The sequence below is a fragment of the Mustela nigripes genome, chromosome 1, assembly GCF_022355385.1.
Source record: "Mustela nigripes isolate SB6536 chromosome 1, MUSNIG.SB6536, whole genome shotgun sequence".
In the NCBI taxonomy this organism is placed as follows: domain Eukaryota; kingdom Metazoa; phylum Chordata; class Mammalia; order Carnivora; family Mustelidae; genus Mustela; species Mustela nigripes.
This window is the reverse complement of record NC_081557.1, coordinates 14,896,934-14,904,004: the sequence shown is the minus strand read 5'-3', so window position 1 is coordinate 14,904,004 and position 7,071 is coordinate 14,896,934.

Here is a 7,071-nt window from a genome sequence, read left to right as displayed (position 1 = left end):
GGGCACTGAGTTGGCTATAGAAATGTAGAATTCTTATTTTTCACACCTGAAAGTAATAAAATGCTGTACGTTAGGTGTACTTGAAATAAATAAGAGATTATCTAGAGAAACTCACTGTCTGGAGGTGCTGAAGAAAACACATCAACTGAATTTAATGTGGTATGCTGAATGAAATTCTGGAGAAGAAAAATGCCATTAAGTGAAAGTATTTTGAATAAAACATGGTTGTTAGTTAAAAATAATGTGTTCCCATAAAGTTATTCACTTGTGAGCTAATGTACTATTCTATGTCAGATGGCAACGGAGGAAACTGAACATAGAGCATATAGGATTTTCCTGTAAATAGAAATCTGTTACAAAATATAAAGTTTATTAGGGTGTCTGAGTGGCTCAGTGGGTTAAAGCTTCTGCCTTTGGCTTGGGTCATGATCCCAGGGTCCCGGGATTGAACCCTGCATCAGGTTCTCTGCTCAGCAGGGAGCCTAATTCCTCCTCTCTCTCTCTCTGCCTGCCTCTCTCCCGACTTGTGATCTCTATCTGTCAAATAAATAAAGTTTTTTTTTTTAAATCAAGTTTATGAAACATAAATGGTGTATTTCATTTGATATGTCATCAAAGCGTATTGGTCTTGAAGCATGGCTCAAAAATTCCTTCTTTTTCTATGCTGAATAATATTCCATTGTATGTGTACCACATTATGTTTGTTCATATGTTGATGGACACTTGAGTTCCTTACCTATTTTGGCTGTCAAGACTAATGCTGATATGGACATGAGGGTACTCATATCTCTTTTAATCCCCACTTCCAGTGGTTTTGCTATATACCTGGAAGTGGAAATTTGAGATCACTTAGTCATTGTATTGTTAGCTTTCTGAAGAATGTCTTGCTGTCTTTCATAGTGGCTGCACCTATAATCTTATGAACAGTATGCATATGTGTGTTTAGTGAACTTGGATATTTTTTCATGTGCTCATTGTCCATTTGTATATTTTTTTTGAGAATTTTTTTTTCATGTGTTTTGTTGATATTGAGTTTTAGGAGTTAAATCAGTTACCTTTTCACTCTGTTGACTGTGGCCTTCTTCAGAAGTTTTTAACTTTGAGTTAGTTCAATTTATTTATTTATTTCTTCTGTATCCTGTGTTTTGGGGTCATATTCAAGAAATTGTTTCCTAAGGTAATGTCTTAAAGCTTTTGTTTTTCATTTATATTTTCTTCTAAACATTTTATAGTTTTGGGAGGCCTAGGTGACTCAGTTGGTTAAGTGGCTGCCTTTGGCTCAGGTCATGATCCCAGGGTCCTAGGACTGAGCCCTGTATCAGGCTCTTTGCTGAGCCAGGTACCTGCTTCCCCCACTGCATGCCATTCCAGTTGCTTGTGCTTTTATATATTTATTTTTAAATTTTATTTATTTGACAGAGAGAGAGAGAGCCAAAGAGGGAACACAAGCAGTGGGAGAGGGAAACGCAGGCTTCCCACAGAGCCAACAGTTCAACGAAGGGCTGGATTCCATAACTCTGGGATCATGTCCTGAGCTGAAGGCAGATGCTTAAGGAGTGAGCCACCAGGTGCCCCCCAACACCCAGCTATCCTTGCTCTCTATTTCTCTTGCTTGCTCTGTGTTAAACAAATTAGTAAAATCTTTAAAAAAATAAACCTTTTATAGTTTTAACTCTTGTACTCAGGTCTTTGATGTCTTTGAGTTTATTTTGTATATAGTGTAAGGCAGTGGTCTACTGTCATTCTTTTGCACATAAAATTTTAGTTTCCCCAAACTATTTTTCCTATTGGATGATCTTGACACCATTGTAGAAAGTCAGGTGACCATATATTTAATGGTGCATTTCTGGGCTCTGCAATCTATTCCATTTGTTTCTATGTCTGTCTTAATGCCATTACCACACTATTTTGATTTCTGTAGATTTGTAATAAGTTTTAAAATAAGGAGATGTGAGACATACAATTTTTCTTTTTCCTATTTTTTTTTAAAGATACTTATTTATTTATTTGACAGAGAGAAAGAAGATAGAGAGAAAACACAAGCAGGGGATTGGCAGACAGAGGGAGAGAGAGAAGTGTGCCTCGCCTCCCGGGAGGGAGCCCAACACTAGGCTTGATCCCCAAATCCTGGAATCATGACATGAGCAGAAGACAGACAATAAATGGACTGAGCCATCCAATTGCCCCAACTTCTTTTCAAGAATTTTTTTGACTAAAAATCCCTTGAGACTTCATATGAATATTTCAGCTGATTTTTCAATCAGCAAATTTGTCAGGAATTTGCAGGAATTTTGACAGTGGTTGTATTAAATGTGCAACATTTAAGATACCATTTACTTCTAAATAATATTGAGTCTCCTGAGCCTTGAAAATTTCGAATCATTTGGAACACACACACACACACACACAGGCTTATTTAAAAGAATTGACTTTCATGTATATGGAAGCTGGCAAGTGCAGATGAGATTTAGACTCACATTTTGAGTCTAAAGACCAGAAACTGCTATAAACCAGTAAAAGCCAATGTCCCAGTACAGGTCCATAGGCAGGAGGCTCCTTAGATAAGGAAGAGTTAATGTGTCACAGGGCAAGTCATCAGTCAGAGAGAGCTAATGGTTAGTTGGAAGGATCTCAGGTAGGAGATTTTCCTCTTACTCAGGGGAGGTTAGCCTTCTGTAATTGTCAGGCCTTCATTTAATTAGATGAGGACTACACATTAGTGAAAGCAATCTACTTTATTCAGTCTACCAATTCAAAATTAATATCATCCAGAAAAAGCTTATAGTCACTACCCAAAACAATAGTAGAACAAATATTTGAACACCCTGTGAGCTAGGCATGTTAACACACAAAACTAACCAGTACAAGTTCATTGTTTATCCACTAGCACCAAGACACATCTCCTTAAGCCATACTTAATCTCTAAAAAAGAAAACACAAGGTCATAATTCCACCTAACATCATAAAACAATCCTGCATACAACTGAAAATTTCCTAAAAGTTCCAGAGGAAGGGAAGGTAACTTTTTGGGTAATTTTTACTTTTCCCCTTGATATTCAGTAAGACAAATACTACAATGGAAAATAAGGATATTAAAATGCTATGACAGAAATTCAATATATCTTCAGTTTCATGATAAGATAATTAAAAAGGAAAGAAAATAAAGCTTTTAAGATATATGCATATATATATATATATATATATATATATATATATGTATTCACGTACACAAACACATTCTTGATATAAGGAGTAAATACAATAATTACAGTCTTCATTTTTGTAACAATTACATGACTAATTCACAAATACTTTCTTTTGTTACCCATTCTGTATTCAATGTGCCTTCAACAAGCACCAAAATTGGCCATGCTTCTTTACTGATGGGGTGACACAAAACTTCATTACTGAAGGGTCTGGGTCATTAATAGTGCTGCCTAGATTGGGTTGTTGTAACATTCCATTGACCTTAATCACAGAGTATGGTGATAGTAAGTGCGGTCCTGTCAGATCTCCTATTTTCTAGATATACTTTTTCTTACCTCCATTGTAATATATACTTTTTCTTACTCCATTGGAGGAGTAGTCCAATTTCTCCTTGGTTGCCAAAATCAATCACCCCAGCTAGCACAGCAACCTCCTTCTTTGCCTATTGATTTAAATGCATGAGCTTCCCAAAGTGGTCAGACAGCAGTCTTAACCCTCTGTTCAATAGAATGTTTCTGTGTCTACTGCTAGAAGCATTTGTCCCTTTGGAATGCAGACTTCGAAGGAAGAAAAGCATAAGTAAATGGCAACAGGAAGCACAAATTTTGCTAGTGGGTAACTAAGGGTAGTAATGCATGTTGACTCTCCCATTTCTATCCTTTGATTACAGGACTTCACTATGGTATGAACAGCAATATGGCATAAAGGCTTATTCAAAGCATATTTGACCTTGCAGACAACTGAAGACACTTACTCCAGCCCTGGTACATATTGCTACCTACTTTGTATTATAACTAATTATGCAGAAGGTCATTCCACCATTTTATGAGAGGAATTGCTTTAGCATGGCGAGAAATATAGTAAGACCAATGAATTCCTAAGTATGGACCCATTGTGGCAGTTCATTTACTGTGAAGAGAGATTATTGATCAGAATCATTGTTGTGTGAAATGCTATGATTTGGGGTAAAAAAATTCTCTAAGTTCATGGATGTAGTTTTGTCAGCAGCATTGCATGCAGGGAATGCAAATCCCTATCGGAAGGAATTGTCTACGGCAGTCAGGACAAAATGCTGCCCTTCCATGATGGAAACATTCCAATGTAATCAACCTGCACCCAAGCTGATCATGTCAAGGAATGCTGCCATATCGGGGACTTCAGGTTGCATCTGCTGAGTTGGCACTTGGCAGTGGTCATGCCCACTGTAGCTTTAGTGGGTAGAAGTCTATTCTGTTGGGACTAGAGGAGATTATGTTGAGTGAAATAAGCCAGTCAGAGAAAATAAATTACCATATGGTTTCTCTTACTTGTGGAACATAAGGAATAACATGGAGGATATTAGGTGAAGTAAAGGAAAAGTTGGGGTTGGGGGGCATTGAACCATGAGAGACTGTGGATTCTGAGAAACCAAATGAGGATTTTAGAGGGAAGTGGGTAGGGGTTGGGTAAGCCTGGTAGTGGTTATTAAGGAGGGCATGTATATCTGGAGCACTAGGTGTTATATGTAAACAATGAATGTTGGAACACTACATTAAAAACAAGTGTATTGTATGGTGACTAATATAACACACACACAAAAATTAAAAATGAAAATTCTGTTTTCTTTACCTAGACTTTTTTTTCGCTTGTTTGTTTGGTTTGGTTTGGTAACCCAGATCAAGAAAGACTTGAATAGGCTTCCTCTCTATCTGACTTGTAGAATGCCTGGAAAAACTAGCCAACATTCTTTTTTTCTTTCTTTCTTTCTTTTTTTTTTTTAGTATATTTTATTTTAAAAATTTTAATTCCAGTACAATTTTCATGTGGTGTTCTACTATCTTCTGATAATCAATGTAGTAATTCAGTAATTCTTTACATTACTCAGTGTTCATCATAAATATACTCTTTTTTTTATGTTCAGTTAGCCACTGTATAGTACATAATTAGTTTGTGATGTAGTTTTAGTGATTTATTAGTTAAGTCTAAAATCCAGTGCTCCTCACAGAATGTGCCTACTTCATTGGAAGTGTATTGATTATTCTGATTGTTGTATTGAGTCTTCTGTCCTCTTTGGGAAGCATGACTACCTTGCCTTTAAGGAGCTTGAGTGCTACCACTTGAAACCTATTACATGGGGTAAACTATCTCCCTTTGCATTAGGATTTCCAAGTTCAGTGATCCTAATGGTATTGTCTACAAAAATACAGTGATCACAGAGGTTTTAAAGGGTGTTGGGACTAGCATGACAACTTTATTTCGAACAGTCATGATAAAAGGTGTGCCTTTTGGACCTTCCCAGGGAGGTTAAGCAGATCTCAAATAACAAATCCATTCTAATATTCCAATCTCCCTATGGCTTTAAATCTATCCCTTCCCTATAATCAAGTCAGGTCAAATTCTAATTTGCTTAATGTGGGTTATATTTTGTTTCCTACTTCAGCTTCCATGCAGAAAAACTGTTAACTTTTACTCAGTTCCCCAGCTACAATATTAAATGAAGAATCTATTTTTAGTGAACTCATATCAAGATATTTGGCTTGACTAAATTTTATGTTTCTTCCATAATTATCCTATTTCTGTCCTTTTAAATTAGAAAGCACATCATTACTTTGGAATGTAGTGTGCTCCTCATGGGTCAGCCACACTTATAACCTCAGCTTTTGAGTTCTACTGGACTCATGCCTTAGTTATAGGCCTAGGAGTAAAGAGAGTGGTGGATGTAGGTCCTGAGGAGAATCAGCCCTTTCTTTTAAGGGAAATGCCTGGGAGAAGAGCATTAAAGTTTCCTTAGGCAATGCAGAGTTAATTAATCTCCCTTCAGATTAAGAGGGAGAAGCCATTTAAACTGGCAAAGAAGAGTCATTGTCTCTATTCCCTCATCTTCCCACTCCTCAAAGGAAGAATCTGGTTTTCCTCCATGATTTCTTTCTTAAATCTTCATCCCATGTCAAGTTCTTCTGTTTTTTTTTTTTTTTTTTTATAAATATTTCTTAAAATCTATCTTTTTGATAGTTTGGTTTCCCTAGGTAGATTCTCAGTTGAGTATTTTCATGAAAGTGATTTCTAAGGACAAGGGTTGAAAGAAGCTGACTACAGTACAGGAAGAAGGTTATGGTCCCAGTTGGGGCTTGGCTTTATTTTGCAACCATGAGAACTATGGGATATATATTGTAATATAGGACTGGTTCCAGCTGAGGCAATGGGACCAGCCTGTCATTCATTGGTCCCTTATGGGTCCTGGGATTGTGGGCATAGCCTATAATTTTGTCCTGTGGTAACTGTACAGAAGGTGGGACACTGAGCTCTGACCTCTTAGTAGCCCAGAAACAGAGCAGCTAGGAAGTGGGGCTGGACACAACAGGATCTACCACATTCTGTATCCTCACTGGTGCCACCAGACTTCAGGGTTCCCTCTCTTCACACTTGAGTCATTTCAGTAACATTGTTCTGTCACTCTTGTTCCCCTCATTCCATTTCCCACACTAATAACCCATACGGTTATCATTTGAAACTGAAGTGAGACTACGTCACTCGTTGGATCAAAAAGTCTTCCAATGTGTGCCTCCGGCTATTTAGCAGTAATCTTTAACAGGATTAGGGGACTCTTCATCATCTTCTCTGTTCCTGTCCCTCCAAGCTCATTTCTTTTGATGGCTTCATAGTATTCCATTGTGTATATATACCACATCTTCTTGATCCATTCATCTGTTGATGGACATCTAGGTTCTTTCCATAGTTTGGTGATTGTGGACATTGCTGCTATAAACATTCGGGTGCACGTGCCCCTTTGGATCACTATGTTTGTATCTTTAGGGTAAATACCCAGTGGTGCAATTGCTGGGTCATAGGGCAGTTCTATTTTCAACATTTTGAGGAACCTCCACT